Source organism: Sciurus vulgaris (genome assembly GCF_902686455.1).
Source record: "Sciurus vulgaris genome assembly, chromosome: 4".
In the NCBI taxonomy this organism is placed as follows: Eukaryota; Metazoa; Chordata; class Mammalia; order Rodentia; family Sciuridae; genus Sciurus; species Sciurus vulgaris.
The window spans coordinates 94,249,870-94,266,702 of record NC_136464.1 but is presented as its reverse complement, the minus strand read 5'-3'; the positions used below and the strand labels follow the sequence as shown (position 1 = coordinate 94,266,702).

The 16,833-nt window shown below is 42.2% G+C and overlaps 1 protein-coding gene across 1 annotated transcript in view; it reads right to left on the bottom strand.

Moving 5' to 3' along the window:
• Positions 1–7,927: 7,927 nt before the first annotated feature.
• Positions 7,928–16,833, bottom strand: part of HNRNPF (heterogeneous nuclear ribonucleoprotein F) — a 118,574-nt gene continuing 109,668 nt past the window's right edge. The window contains exon 8 of the transcript XR_013763445.1: positions 7,928–8,235. The gene's annotated coding sequence lies outside the window, so the exon portion shown is untranslated. The remainder of the gene's footprint in view (positions 8,236–16,833) is intronic.

Genomic DNA, 16,833 nt, shown 5'->3' with positions numbered 1-16,833 from the left:
AATTGTACTGGGTTAACTGACTATATACTTGTAATATCACAAAGGCAGAGAGCTATCTCACAAACTAAAATCCAGGTGAAATGTTTATTAGAACTGTCCTAACAAGTTCATAAAATTTAAATAAAAGAATTTAAAATATGTTTATAAGTGAAAAAATAACATATTGAGACTAGCCCAGTGGCACACACTTGTAATCCCAGTGGCTCAGGAGGCTGAGGCAGGAGGATGGAGAGCTCAAAGTCAACCTCAACAACTCAGTGAAGCACTAAGCAACTCAGCAAGACCCTGTCGCTAAGTAAAATATAAAAAGGGCTGGGGATGTGGCTCAGTGGTTAAGCGACCCTGGGTTCAATCTCCAGTACCAAAAAAAAAAAAAAAGAAGAAGAACATATTGAGGTAGAAAAGTCTTTTTTTTGTTGTTGGGGGAGTGGATATTGGGTTTTGAACTCAGGGGCACTCAACCACCAAACTACATCCCCAGTCCTATTTTGTATCTTTTATTTACAGACAGGGTCTTTCTGAGTTTCTTAGCACCTCGCTGCTTTTGAGGCTGGCTTTGAACTTGAGATCCTCCTGCCTCAGCCTCCTGAGCTACTGGGATTACAGGCGAGCGCCACCATGCCTGGTGAAAAGTCTTTCTTAAGACACAAACCAGGGCTGGGGAAATTGCTCACTTGGTAGAGCGCTTGCCAGTCAAGCACAAGGCCCTGGGTTCAATACCCAGCACCGCAAAAAAAAAAAAAAAAAAAAAAAAAAAAAAAAAAAGACACAAATCTACAAAATACTCAAAGAAAAGATAAATATGTGAGGTTAAGATATGCCAATTACCCTGATCCAATCATTACACATTGTGTACATGTATTGAAATATCACACTGTATGCTATAAATGTGTACAACGAGTGTATTTTTGTGAATGAAACAATATGTACAATTATTATATGCCCACTTTTTAAAATAATATGTTCAATAAAAATAGAAAATTAATTATTTGTCCAAAGCAAATTAAAAACAAGAACTTCATGATGAAAGACTAACAGCAAACTTGAAAGACAAGTTACAATCTGGAGAACACATAGCCACATTTATAAAAGGCAAAACTGTCCTCCATATATCCATGAGAAAAATTTAACAACTCAGAGGTAAGAGGATGTGGATAAGCAAGGCAAAGAAGAGGATCTACAAACAAGAGACACGAAAAAAATGTGCAACTGCAAGACACAATGTACGTTTTTCATTCATCAGTTTGACAAACACTATAAATACTAATGATATTTAGAACTGATGGGAGTATAGTAGATACAGCATTTTTAGAGAACAAATGATCATAGTTACTAAAATTAAAATATGCAATCTCTTAGACCAAAAAAATTTCACTTCTAACACATGCATAAACAGGCTATATACAAGGATGTTTATTTAGCAATGTCTTTAAGAGCAACACATATGTATAATATAAAATAGCTAATGTCTATCAATATGAAAAGTGGAAATAAATGTTCACTATTCTGTAGTTTACAAATGAGGTCATCCTATATGCATTAATATGGATAAGTCTCCCAAGATAATATGGTCTTGAGAAAGCAAATTGCAGAAGCATGAATATGTAGGACAGCATTCATTTTAACCATTTTTGTTAACTCATGGATGAAGCCCAAAGCATGCAAAAGCAAATTAACCAAAATGGTCAAGAAGGATGCACACACCAAGCAGTTACCTCACCACTTTCAGGGAGGCCTTTGACTTGGTGTCAGGTGGCTAATGCAGTAGGTTTCTGCTGCATCCGTATCGGTTCCTTGCTTTAAATAACAGAACACATTTGTGTATTAGTTTTGTGATTAGAATATAGCTGAATGTAGTGGAGTTGGGGTTGTAACTCAGTGGCAGAGCACTTATCTAGCATGCTCAAGGCCCTGGTTCAATTTGCAGTAACACCAAATAATAATAATAATAACTTTGCCAGGTGTGGTGGCACACACCTGTAATCCCAGCTGCTCAAGAGACTGAGGCAGGAGTATCTCAAGTACAAACCCAGCCTCAGCAACTTACTGAGACCCTAAGCAACTTAGCAAGACCCTGACTCAAGTTTAAAAAAATTTAAAAGAATTGGGGATATAGCTCAGCGGTCAAGCACCCCAGTAAGCACCCCTGGTACAAAACACATATATGTAAAGAGAAAAGATCTGACTTGGTTCGGAACAAAGGAAATATTTCAAAGCACCTGATGGGTCTTAATGTTGCTGAACATGAACTCTCGGACTTTTCCCCCAGGTTGTGAAATCCCTGGGAGGCATAAAAAGGTGAGAGAATGCAAGTGCTCTGCCAGCTTTTGGGAGGTACCTTTTTCCTGGAGCCAAAGAAATCCTTACCTTGTCTTTTCCCAAAGACAAGTTTCTCTTCTTTAATATCAACTCTTTGTGTGTGTGTGTGTGTGTGTGTGTGTGTGTGTGTGTGTGTGAGAGAGAGAGAGAGAGAGACAGAGACAGAGACAGAGACAGAGAGACATGGGTGCTGATGTTCATTTTCTGAGACATCAGTGTCCAGGTCTTTGCACAGGGGGATCCCAGATGATGTAGCATTTTGGAACAGAACATCTTTCTCTGGGTTCTTTGTACCCAAGGCAAGGTCTGATGCTGGCCTTTCCCTTGTCTTGCCAGAAGGGGTCAGCAGAATGTCTCTGACACTGCTCAGGTCTCGGGTTTCCTCCTCAGGGTTCCCTAGGTGATTTGTCGATGGAAACTATAAGGGCCTCGGTCCTCCAGTCAAGCTCCCAGGAGGTACGCATGCAGGCAACGACATTACTTTTAGGGATACCTCCTGGCCAACAGAAAACTGAGACTGGATGGAGAGCTGCGTGCTCGTATTTGAAGTGTGTGGTTCAGAACTGAGGGAATGTGGTATTTCTCTCCCATTGACTTCAATTGCCCGGTTATGTAGGAATTCAGTGGGACAAGAAAGTGTGGTGCATTCTGGTCTTCACTTCTCCATGTGATGGAGGCAACTCTATCCCAATTTTACAGATCAAAGAGATTGAATCAATTCCCCAGGGGCACAGAGTCATAAATGGTAGAGGCTGAACTTGAACTGGGGACATGTGGCTCTGAACTCAGTATTCATTCTTCTCTGTTACATGTCTAAGGGAGCTTTCCTGGAGGTTTGTGAGCATAGTCCCCCATGAACTCCTGAGGGCCTGTGTGTTTCTTCCTGCTCACAGGATCAGGAAGGGAGGCTGTTGGTGCCTGGGAGTGGGAGGCATTATCCAAGCTGCAGATATCTACTTTGGTTTTGTTACCCTGACCTGTAGATGAGCTTGCTCTGGACCTTTTCACACCCTACTGAAGTAGCCCCCTCTTTGGAGAGATGTTGATGGACACTAGGGTCTCTGAAAGCCTTCAGAGTTCTGCGTCTGGTAACTCCAGGAAGCAGTTAAGCTCCCTATTCCAGCACATGGGCTCAAGGACCTAATGGTTGTGCTTGGACTGAGGAAGGGACCTCATCCTACCTGAGCATCCTGGATCCTGGAGAAAGACATTGTTGCAGTTCACTGAACTGATTGTGCCAGGTGAGGGGAGTAGCCTTCACAAGTTCTCTGAGTCCAGGGAACACCCATAAGAAGAAGCCTTTGGCCTTGAGACAGTGGATTCTGTCCCCTACTTTTGGGTAGCTGATCCACCTTCTACAAGTCCTGAATCCCAAAAGAGAAGCAAGAATAGGGAGAGCAGATTTCTTCTACCAACAGAGAAGTCCTCCCTAGATCCTGAGAGAGGCTGGTGGGAGGCGGGGAGGGGTGAGCCAGGAGGGCTTCCCAAAGCTGCCAGCTGCTACCTGTAGGGCAAGAATGGTCCATAAGGGATATTGTGGTAGCCCTCTTCCTGGGGTCACCATGCCACTGCTGTAGACATTCCATCTCTCCTGTGGTCACTCTGAGATAGGAATTTGAAAAAAAAGAAAAATAGACTAAGTCTCAAAAGAGAAATGCTATTGGAATGCAGGAAGTGCCCATGAACCTTTGAAATGTAAAATAAATATTGGAGACAGCCCAGCCCACGTCCTTAGCCCACACCCGTGATCCACGCCCTTGACCCATGCCCTTGCCTGCAAAAAGGAACGAGAGCCAGACAGAAGCACAGGGAAAAGTGGCGTGAAATTGTGTAACCCCACCCTGACTCTACTCTAGTCCTGTCCTAACAACTGTCCCGCTATAAATATTAACCCCACACCAAGGTGGTATTGTATCTCCCTCTGGAGATGGCCAGCATTCTCCCTTCAATGTGTATCTGCATTCCTAAATAAATCCATGTCTCTGACTGGCACATGCTTAAATTCCTCTCTGAAGTGTCAGCCAAGGACCCCATTTGTCCCCAAGCTGAGATACCACTCTCCAGGAACTCCTCTGGTGATAACCCCACCCCATCTTGTCATCTCCTGGCCCTCTTATGAGCACCTAGCACCTCCTGAACAGTCTCACTGATTCCTGAGCCCTCCTGTCTCCAAGCCATCTCCTTGAGCACTGTGTGTCCCTCTGCCCACCCTGCTTACAGCTGGGCTCCCTGTGTAATACCCAGGTCACTCTGGTCCCAATCCATGCTGGAATAGATTGGTGCTCATCTGGTCCCTGATCTCTGTCTATACTTGCATAATGGAGTTGCCTCCCTCAGGGACCCAAAGGAATCAGTATAAGGGAGCCTCAGCCCAGAAGTGACCTGTTAGGGTGTGCGAATTGTTCAGGATCTCTGCTATCCCTCCAGCAGCCCTCCCCAATCAATATCCTACTTCCCACCCACAACAGAAAACTAGCGATTGTGTTGCTTTGGCCAAAGAGGTCTGAGTGGAAGTGGTCTCTGCCTCCTCTGAGCAGAAGGTGAAGAGCCGTTGTGCTAATCTTCCGTCACTCCTATCCCCCTTCCACGAGTCCATCAGGTCCCAGGTGTGGTCTGCTTCCTCATCCTGAGTCCCTAATGATGCAGACCTGAGCAGAACTAAGGTCAACTTGCAGGGGACTTTCAATGTGGGTGAGAAAAAATACTCTGCATCATAAGCTCCTGAAGTGTGGACCCAGAAATTGAGCTGGCTACTAAAAGCATACAAAGGGCCATACAGTTTTCTTCCCATCTCCCCTTTAGGGATGAGGAGGTCAATGTGTGTAAGTCTACACAGCCCAGAGGTAGAGAGGAGTAAAGACTTTGAGGAGTGGCAGCAGCAAGGGGCAGAGGCTGTAGTGAAGGGGAAGGGATGGACAGGGGAGGGAGCTTGGATGTCAGACTGAGGGTAGAGACTTTACCCGGGAGGCTCGGGCCCTCCAACCCTACTAATTCCTGCAGCAGAAAAGAATTTACCAGTAGGTCTGAGGTGCTAAGGAGATGGGTTGAAGATCTGGAGAGACTAACTGAAAATGACCTCTGGGTTATGTTTCCATGTAAAAATGGAACCCCTTATCTCATTTTCCAAGACTTTTGGTAATGATGAAATTTTGTGGGTGCCTTATTTGGAAGGAAAAGTCAAGGGCTCCATTTTAGATGTGCATGTGGAGGTCATGCCCACTAACCAGGGTTTTACAGCATAGGCATGAGACTTGAAAAGGGAGCTAAACCACGGCCATGACAGGCTGCATTTAGGGCATGAAAGATTTCAGGCCTAGATAGCCGATTCCAGGAAGGCTACTAGATTAGGACTGGCCTTTGGCAAACAACCAATCGGGAGCTAACAAGCCAATGCCTAACATTCCAAACCATATATGTCAATATGTTAAGACCTGGGTACCCTAAGCCAATGGAAACATGCCAAACCTCACATGTTGGAAGATCAGCCAACTGTGTACTTTGCTTTGTTCAAATTTCCCGCTCTACTGTGGAGCTCATAAAAATCCCACTGAATGGAGACTCGGTACGCTCAGCCAGTTCCTGCTGTGTCAGTGAACGCTGTGAGTCCAAGCTCGAGCTTGCAATAAAGACCCTTTTGCTTTTGCATCGGAGACGGCTCCCTGGTGGTCTTTGGGGATTCGCTATCTGGGCACAACAGACTCAAGGCAGGTCCCAGGGGTACTTGGTTGGAGGCAGATGGTGTGGGTACAACAATCAGAGTCTGGAAGCTAGAGGCTGGATGTGTAATACAAAGCTGCTCCCCTGCCCTTTCCATTGCATCACAACCTAGCTTGTCAGTCTGAAAGCTACTCTCCCCACCCTTTCCGGTGCAGCCATTTTCCTGCCTCCCAACTACTGTCAGTCTGTGAACATCCTAGCTAGCTATTGGTTCATCAGTCAGCTTGCAAGTATCCTTCTCCATTATTGGTCCCCTGTTAGCCTGGAGGAATTCAACTGCTTCACAGGTAGCTACCCCGGCCATCTTTTCTCTCTTGCCTTTCTCTCCCCGACTCACTTTCATTCTCCTCCTCACTTTCCACTCTCTAGCACGTGCCCTTCCTCTTTCCCTTTCTTTTCCTCTCAATTTCTCTCTTACCATGCAGGGAGACACTCTGTTTGCTTAATAAACTCCCTTATCTGATTTCCTGTGTCTGGCGTGGTTTTCGTGGAATTCCTTACAGGATGCACTGGTCAGGAGTAGGTAGAGTAGACCAGAGTAGGGCAGAATCACAGAAAAAAGGCCTGCATTTCCATCCCTGCCTCACACTCCTCCACAAGAGTCCTGGCAATAGAGCAGGTCAGTTAGAGGCAGACTACACTTTTCTTTTCAGAGAATTGGAAGGCATCTAAGTGGTCTTGGCCTGGAGGAGGGAGACTTCCACTCCTGAGACTGTCAGGGCTGGGACTGCAGCAGAAGCCTGCACTTTGTCTACATTAACAAGAGTATCTCCAAGAAGGGATGCTCCCCTCAGAGGCACGGGGTAACCTCATGGGGGACATTTATCTCTGCAAACATGAAGCTCAGTCACAGAGATTTAAGTGGAAGGAAAACAGATTTCTGCTCCTTGTTAATTTCATGGTTGACTTAACCTTTCTTAAGTGATTACAATGCTGATGATGAAGTGCTTGGAAGGCTCTTATTTTATTTCCAGCCAATCCTTCTCGTTCTTTTTCCCAAAAGACTCTGACTCTTACTATAAAGTTCAAGGTCCCTGGCTCAGGAATTCGTGGGCATCATTGTTTGTGGGAACATGTTTATTTTGCCTGTCCTAGGATGGAATGCATCAGAGACAGGAGAACTAATGATGATGGTGATGGTGAAGATGATGAAGATGATGATTACCCGAATTCCCAAGCAATGGTTGTGGGCCAGGCTAGGCTGTGTGTGCTTTTCATGTATTGTCTATTGAATTCCCTCAATAGCTCATGAAGTGACACTTCCACCTGAGATGTGAGCTCGTGGGCAGTTTGTGGGGGCAGAGTCAACCTCTGTAACCAAGTATTTGGAATAAGGCCTTGAATATAGTGGGTGCTCAATAAATACTTGTTTTTCTTAAAAGGAATGTCATTATCATACTTATTTTATTTTATTTTATTTTATTTTAGAAACATGGGTCCTATGTTGCCCAAGCTGGCCCAAATTCCTAGGCTCAAGCAGTCCTCCTGCCTCAGCCTCCCAGGTAGCTGAGACTACAGGTGCAAGTAGCTAAGAGACTTGGGAGATTAGGATATGTGCCCCAGGGCCCCTTGTTTCATAGGTGACAGGAGTGAGAACTCAGATCTGTCAGATCCAAAATGTTGAAATCCGCCTTTGCCATGGGACTAATTCTGCCTTGCCTCATTGTTCAACGTGGACAGGAAAGTGAAGTTAGGGAAAAAAGAATTTATCAATGGCTGGATTATGATTTAGGCTACACATTCATTTAGGAGCACTTGCAGCAAATTGCATTTCCAAAGGTGGCTACAATGCAATCAGAACATTCAGTCCTTGACCTAGGAGTCCCTCAGTAACCGCCTTAACCAAGAGCCTGTGACTTTTGAGACAGGTCCTATAACCAAGAAGAGGTCTGATTCTCCTGCTGCTTGATAAGACCAATGACTCAAAAGACAGAGTGACGGGAGAAGAAAGAACTTTATTCAGCAACAAAAAATGAAGAAACAGGAGCTCTTCTCATAAATCACCTTCTCAACTTCAAGGGAGTAGAGGAGTTATAGATGTGGGATAGGAATAATGAGAGACAGACTAGCTAATAAAAGGAAGGGATATTCATGGTTTTTCCTGAATTGGCAGGGATCTTCCAGGAACTCCATTGCAACTTCTTTTCATCCTTTATGGTGTGGTGTTTCTGGTCATGGTGACTGGTAGGTGTCGTATGCCTTGAAGGGGAAGAAAAGAAACTAGGCAAGTCTAGGTCAAATTAACCCCATATTATAGTTCTGAACAAAACATTTCTCAAATGATTGGCATGTCTACTTGCAGAGCTGAGAAGAATCTGACCCAAAGGTTAAGGCAGTGAAAGAGACAGACACAACATGAATCCAGATATGCCAAACGTTTTCATCCCATTCCAATCACCCATGAGACATCTGAAGGCCCAAGAGAAGAGTCAGTGTTTTCAGCAAATGTTGCTTTTGAGTCTCTGAAAAGTAACCTAGGCAACCATTAACATCCTAACCCACACGTCAGAGGCATTATCTACAGCAAAGCTAGTGGGAGACTAATAATATATTGCTCAGCTGTGTGACCTCCAAAATTAGTGATTTTAAGTTAATTAAGAGCAAATGAAGCTAGAGTTTTTATTTAGGTTTTTCTGTGATAACCATCCTACAAGACAACATGGCTTTGTCCTGGACCTCTTTCTCAAAACATCATGCATCTTGGGAGTCTGAGCTCACAGATGTGAAGTCTGGCTCCCCTGAGGCCACCACACTGGGGAGTCAGGGAATGGCCACCAAATGTAGATGCCAAAGGATGCCCAATCCCAAAAACTAGCTGTTTAGGGGTGGAGGCGCTGCCATATGTAGAGAAAGAGGGGGAGTTAGCTCCAGCCTTTTCCTGGCTGATGTGGAGTAGAGAGAAATGGAATGGCTGCACTGAATCTGCCCAAATCACAACTCTGTGAGCCATATAAGTACTGCTATTTCTTATGCCCTGAGTGGAAGTGGTAGGCAGGTAAATGGAGCCTGGACAGCTGCTCCACATCCTGCTGCTGTTCGAAAACTCCCAGCCTCAATGCAGAATGAATTCTTCAAAAATCATGTTATGAGCATACATAAATATACAACAGGGAACTTCCCCTTCATGCATAGGTAGAAAGAACCAATCAAATATAAATTAAGAGATGACAGAAAGGAAGTCTAGTAGAGTAGAGGAAGGAGAATGGGAGAGGGGAGGCAGGAAGGGAAGGAAAAGGAGGGAATCATGAACCGAAATTGAATTCCATGCATGTATGAGTTTGTCGGGATGAACCCAACTACTATGTATAACTATAAAGCTGTAATTTAAAAGAAGAAAAAGAAGAAGAAAAGTTCTAACCTCCACAGGATTCCTGGTGGCTGGCTTTAACGCCAGCACCTCACCACCTGTCTGCCTGACCTGTCTGTCTCACAATGGGCAAACCCAGCCCTGAGGGAACCAGCTTCCATGATTTTCTTTTTTTCTTCCTCTGCAGTATTTTTTCCTATCAACTGGGTCATCAATATCCATCTCAAACTCTCTGTGCTGTGGGTTGAATTTTGGTGTCTATGTGAAATTCATGAGCTAGAGTCTAATCCCTCATGTGTTGGTATTAAGAGGTGAGTCTTTGGGAGATCGTGAGAGTAGAGCCCTCGTGAATGGGATTAATGCCTCTTATGGTTTGGATCTTAATGTCCCCAAAAAGCTCATGTGTTGAACACTTCGTCCCCAACACAGCAGTGTTCAGAGATGGGCCTTTGGAGGTGACTGGATCACAAAGGCTCTGACCTTGCCAGTGGGTTAATCCATTGATGGATTCACAGATTAATCCATTGAAGGGAGGGCTTCGTTATAAAAGCAAGCTCTCTTGTAGCTTCCTGGTTATTCATCAGCTAAGCAGTTTTCCCTCATCATATGCTTCTGCCTCTCCACAGATCTGAAAGCAACTGGTCCAAGTAAACGGACTGAAGCTGTGAGCCAAAATAAATCTTTCCTCCTTTAAGTTGATTCCTTCCAGGTATTTTGTCACAGTGATACAAAATAACATAATACCCTTGTAAAGGGGGTCTGAGAAGGATTTTTGTTTTCTTTTATGATATTGGGGATTGAACCTAGGCCCCTACACTCACTAGTTAAGTGTTTTGCCACTAACCTACATCCCCAACCCTTTTATAAAAATAATTTTAGTTTGAGAGAGCCCAGCCCAGGCTGGACTTGAACTCATGATCCTCCTTCCTCAACCTGACAAGTAGCTGAGATTACAAGTACGTGCCACCACACCTGGCCTGAGGGTGATATTTTGCCCCTTCATAATGGGAGAACACGAGAATTTCCTATCTTTAAAGAATAGAGAGAGCCTTCACCAGACACCAAATCTGCTGGCACCTTGATCTTGCACTTCTGGTCTCCAGAACTGTGAGGAAAACATTTTTGTATTGTTTATAAATTACTCAGTCTACAGTGTTTTGCTGGAGCAGCCTGAACAGAGTAAGATACCTTGACAATAATCTTGCACTTAATATCCTCTCAACTCTATTTTTCTGGTGCCATTTTTTTTTTAACTCTCATTTTCAGGGACGTAGTCTAAAAAATTCATCTACATTCACAGTCTATGCTCACTCCCACCCTATTACTCTTGAACCTGTTACAATTAATTTCAACCACCAAACTTGGTGGTGTAAGGTTCCAGTGACCCCGAAATCTAACAACTAATCCTTAGTTACCCTTGACATAACCTCTCATGGGTTTTTGCATGGACTCACGCCTCCCTTCTTGAACTACCTCCTTTGCCTACCTCGTAACACCCCTCTGCTTCTCCTCTGCTGCCACTCCTCCTCGGCTTCCTTTTCTTTTTTTTTTTTTTTTTTTTTTTTTTTTTTTTTTTATGGTTTTAAACATTTTTTTTTTATTGTAAACAAATGGGATACATGTTGTTTCTCTGTTTGTACATGGCACAAAGGCATACCATTTGTGTAATCATAAATTTACAAAGAGTAATGTTGTTTGATTCATTCTGTTATCTTTTCCCTTCCCCCCACCCCTCCCACCCCTCTTTACCCTCTACACAGTAGTTCCTTCCTCCATACTTGCCCCCCTCCCTAACCCTAACTCTAACCCTAACACTAACCCTTCCCTCCCCCCCATTATGTGTCATCCTCCACTTATTAGTGATATCATTCGTCCTTTGGCTTTTTGAGATTGGCTTATCTCACTTAGCATGATATTCTCCAATTTCATCCATTTGCCTGCAAATGCCATAATTTTATCATTCTTTATGGCTGAGTAATATTCCATTGTATATATATACCATAGTTTCTTTATCCACTCATCAATTGAAGGGCATCTAGGTTGGTTCCACAGTCTGGCTATTGTGAATTGAGCAGCTATGAACATTGATGTGGCTGTATCTCTGTAGTATGCAGATTTTAAGTCCTTTGGGTATAGGCCAAGGAGTGGGATAGCTGGGTCAAATGGAGGGTCCATTCCAAGCTTTCTAAGGAATCTCCACACTGCTTTCCAGAGTGGCTGCACTAATTTGCAGCCCCACCAGCAGTGTATGAGTGTACCTTTCTCCCCACATCCTCGCCAACACCTGTTGTTGCTCGTATTCTTGATAATCGCCATTCTAATTGGGGTGAGATGGAATCTTAGGGTGGTTTTGATTTGCATTTCTCTTATTACTAGAGATGTTGAACATTTTTCCATATGTTTGTTGATTGCTTGTAGATCTTCTTCTGTGAGGTGTCTATTCATTTCCTTAGCCCATTTGTTGACTGGATTATTTGACTTCTTGGATAGAGTTTTTTGAGTTCTTTATAGATTCTGGAGATTAGTGCTCTATCTGAAGTATGATTGGCAAAGATATTCTCCCACTCTGTAGGCTCTTTCTTCGCATTTCTGATAGTTTCCTTTGCTGAGAGAAAGCTTTTTAGTTTGAATCTATCCCAGTGGTTGATTCTAGCTTTTATTTCTTGTGCTATGGGAGTCCTGTTAAGGAAGTCTGGTCCTAGACCAACAAGGTGAAGATTTGGACCTACTTTTTCTTCTATAATCTGCAGGGTCTCTGGTCTGATTCCGAGGTCCTTAATCCATTTTCAGTTTAGTTTCGTGCATGGTGAGAGATATGGGTTTAGTTTCATTCTGTTGCATATGGATTTCCAATTCTCCCAGCACCATTTGTTGAAGAGGCTATCTTTTCTCCATTGCATATTTTTGGTCCCTTTGTCTAGTATGAGAAAATTGTATTTATTTGGGTTTGTGTCCGTGTCCTCTATTCTGTACCATTGATCTACCTTTCTATTTTGGTACCAATACCATGCCGTTTTTGTTACTATTGCTTTGTAGTAGAGTTGAAGATCTGGTATTGCAATACCCCCTGTTTCACTCTTCCTGCTAAGGATTGCTTTAGCTATTCTGGGTTTCTTATTCTTCCAGATGAATTTCATAATTGCTTGCTCTATTTCTGTAAGGTACACAATTGGGATTTTAATTGGAATTGCATTGAATTTGTATAGCACTTTAGGTAGTATGGCCATTTTGACAATATTAATTCTTCCTATCCAAGAACATGGAACATCTTTCCATCTTCTAAGGTTTTCTTTAATTTCTTTCTTTAGTGTTGTATAGTTCTCATTGTAGAGGTCTTTCACCTCTTTTGTGAGATTGATTCCCAAGTATTTTATTTTTTTCGAGGCTATTGTGAATGGGGTAGTTTTCCTAATTTCTCTTTCTGAAGATTCATCACTTATGTATAAAAATGCGTTGGATTTATGGGCATTGATCTTGTAACCTGCTACTTTACTGAAATCACTTATGAGTTCTAAGAGTTTTCTGGTGGAATTTCCAGGTTCCTCTAAATATATAATCATGTCATCAGCGAACAGGGATAGTTTGAGTTCTTCTTTTCCAATTCGTATCCCTTTAATTTCTTTGGTTTGTCTAATTGCTCTGGCCAGAGTCTCAAGAACAATGTTGAATAGAAGTGGTGAAAGAGGGCATCCCTGGCTTGTTCCAGTTTTTAGGGGGAATGCTTTCAGTTTTTCACCAGTTAGAATGATATTAGCCATGGGCTTAGCATAAATGGCCTTTACAATGTTAAGGAATGTTCCCACTATCCCTATTTTTTCTAGTGTTTTGAGCATGAAGGGGTGCTGTATTTTATCAAATGCTTTTTCTGCATCTATTGAAATAATCATGTGATTCTTAACTTTAAGTCTATTAATATGGTGAATTACGTTTATTGATTTCCTGATGTTGAACCAACCTTGCATCCCTGGGATGAAACCCACTTGATCATGGTGCACTATCTTTTTAATATGTTTTTGTATGCGATTTGCTAAAATTTTGTTGAAAATTTTTGCGTCGATGTTCATTAAGGATATTGGTCTGAAATTTTCTTTCCTTGATGAGTCTCTGTCTGGTTTAGGTATCAGGGTGATATTGGCTTCATAGAATGAGTTTGGGAGGGTTCCCTCCTCTTCTATTTTATGGAATACTTTGAGAAGTATTGGAATGAGCTCTTCCTTAAAGGTTTTGTAGAACTCGGCTGAGAACCCATCTGGTCCCGGACTTTTCTTTGTTGGTAGGCTTTTGATGACTTCTTCTATTTCAGTACTTGAAATTGGTCTATTTAAATTGTTTATGTCCTCCTCATTCAGTTTAGGCAATTCGTATGTCTCTAGAAACCTGTTGATGTCTTCGAAATTTTCTATTTTGTTGGAGTATAGATTTTCAAAATAGCTTCTAATTATGTTTTGTATTTCCATCCTGTCTGTTGTGATATTTCCTTGTTCATTCCGAATTTTAGTGATTTGGGTTTTCTCTCGTCTTCTCTTTGTTAGTGTGGCTAAAGGTTTATCAATTTTGTTTATTTTTTCGAAGAACCAACTATTTATTTTGTCAATTTTTTGTATTGTTTCTTTTGTTTCAATTTCATTGATTTCAGCTCTGAGTTTAACTATTTCCTGTCTTCTACTACTTTTGGTGCTGTTCTGTTCTTCTTTTTCTAGGGCTTTGAGCTGTAGTGTTAGGTTGTTTATTTGTTGAGTTTTACTTCTTTTATTAAATGCGCTCCATGAAATAAATTTCCCTCTAAGTACTGCTTTCATAGTGTCCCAGAGATTTTGATATGATGTTTCTTTGTTCTCATTTACCTCTAAGAATTTTTTAATTTCCTTCCTAATATCTTCTGTTATCCATTCATCATATAATAGCATATTGTTTAATCTCCAGATGTTGGAATAGTTTCTGTGTTTTACTCTTTCATTTATTTCTAACTTCAATCCATTATGATCCGATAGAATATATGCTAGTGTCTCTATCTTCTTGTATTTGCTAACATTAGCTTTGTGGCATAATATATGGTCTATTTTAGAGAAGGATCCATGTGCTGCTGAGAAGAAAGTGTATTCGCTCTTGGTTGGATGGTATATTCTATAAATGTCCGTTAAGTCTAAATTATTGATTGTGTTATTGAGATCTATGGTTTCTTTGTTCAATTTTGTCTGGAAGATCTGTCCAGTGGTGAGAGCGGTGTGTTAAAATCACCTAGTATTATTGTGTTGTGGTCTATTTGGTTTATGAAATTGAGAAGGATTTGTTTGACATACATAGATGAGCCACTGTTTGGGGCATAGATGTTTATGATTGTTATATCTTGCTGATTTATGCTTCCCTTAAGCAGTATGAAATGACCTTCTTTATCCCTTCTGACTAACTTTGGCTTGAAGTCCACATTATCGGAAATGAGGATGGATACTCCAGCTTTTTTGCTGAGTCCATGTGCATGGTATGTTTTTCCCCATCCTTTCACCTTTAATCTATGGGTATCTTTTTCTATGAGCTGAGTCTCTTGCAGGCAACATATTGTTGGATCTTTCTTTTTAATCCAGTCTGCCAGTCTATGTCTTTTGATTGATGAATTCAGGCCATTAACATTCAGGGTTATTATAGAGAAATGATTTGGTTTCCCGGTCATTTGGTTCATTTTTAAAATTTTGTTTATTTATTTGTTTGACACAACTTGTTTCCTCCTTTATTTGACAATTCCTTTAGGATAATTCCTCCCTTTGCTGATTTGCTTCTTTGTTTTTCATCTCTTCCTCATGGAATATTTTGTTGAGAATGTTCTGTAATGCTGGCTTTCTTTTTGTAAATCCTTTTAGCTTTTGTTTATCATGGAAGGATTTTATTTCATCGTCAAATTTGAAGGTAAGTTTTGCTGGGTATAAGATTCTTGGTTGGCATCCATTTTCTTTCAGGGCTTGAAAAATGTTGTTCCAGGAGCTTCTAGCTTTTAGGGTCTGGATTGAAAAATCTGCTGATATCCTTATTGGTTTCCCCCTGAATGTAATTTGGTTCTTTTCTCTCACAGCCTTTAAAATTCTGTCTTTATTTTGTATGTTAGGTATTTTCATTATAATGTGCCTTGGTGTGGGTCTGTTGTAATTTTGTGTATTTGGAGTCCTATAAGCCTCTTGAACTTGATTTTCCATTTCATTCTTCAGATTTGGGAAATTTTCTGATATTATTTCATTGAATAGGTTGTTCATTCCTTTGGCTTGTTTCTCTAGGCCTTCCTCAATCCCAATAATTCTTAAATTTGGCCTTTTCATGATATCCCATAGTTCTTGTAGATTCTGTTCATGATTTCTTACCATCTTCTCTGTTTGTTCAACTTTGTTTTCAAGGTTAAATATTTTGTCTTCAATGTCTGAGGTTCTGTCTTCCAGGTGTTCAATCCTATTGGATATGCTTTCTATGGAGTTCTTAATTTGGTTTATTGTTTCCTTCATGTCAAGGATTTCTGTTTGGTTTTTTTTCAATATCTCTAACTCTTTATTGAAATGATCTTTTGCTTCCTGTATTTGCTCTTTTAACTGTCGATTGGTGCGATCATTCAATGCTTGCATTTGCTCTTTCATCTCATCGTTTGCTTCTCTGATCATTTTAATTATGTACATTCTGAACTCCTTTTCTGTCATTTCTTCTGCCATGCTGTCATTGGGTTTTATTGATGTAACATCTAGATTTGTTTGCAGCATTTTCTTTCCTTGTTTTCTCATATTCTTCAGATATCAGTGGACCGCTGAGATATTGCAGATTTCCTCTGTTGATTTACAATGTCCCTGAAGATTTCTATATATATCCCCTCTTAGCCTTCAGTAGACTGAAGTCTTGGAAGAAGTTGATAATGCGGTGCTCCACAAGGAAGCTGCCTCTCTAGGAGTGGTGGCCGTCAGGTGGGGTATATTCCCTGCTAGTGGGCAGAGGTGCCTCCACTTGTTGACCAATGATCATCCAAAGGGGACCTAGGCTGTGGGCTGAGGCAAGGCCTGTTTGGGCCTGTGTCTCTGGTTTTACCGTCCTTGTGGGGAAACCTCACCCAGCAGGGAAGACTCACCCAGTGGGGAGGTCTCGCTGGTCAGTTTCCTCCTAGAGGTTCCCCTCAATTTACAGCTACTGCCTGGGCTGGGCTGCCTTCCTCTGCAAAGTTCCCAGGGGCCCGGCCCTACCTCCTGGGCCTGGGAGCCTCACCCTTCGCAGATGAATCTCCTTAGGCTGCCCCTCCTCAGAGAATTTGCCCACAGGCCTGGAACCTTCGCTCCGCCCTAAGCCTGTCTCTGTGCGGCTCTTCCACCCAGAAGCCTCCTAGATCCTGGGACCCTGCTCTGCACCTAATCGCCTGGCTGCGTGGCCCCTCCTCTGAGCAGCCACCTGTGGCCCCGAACAATCGCTCTGAGTCCCAGAGACCCGCCACAGGCCTCTTCCTCCAGACAGCCGCCCAGTATGCCGGTGCG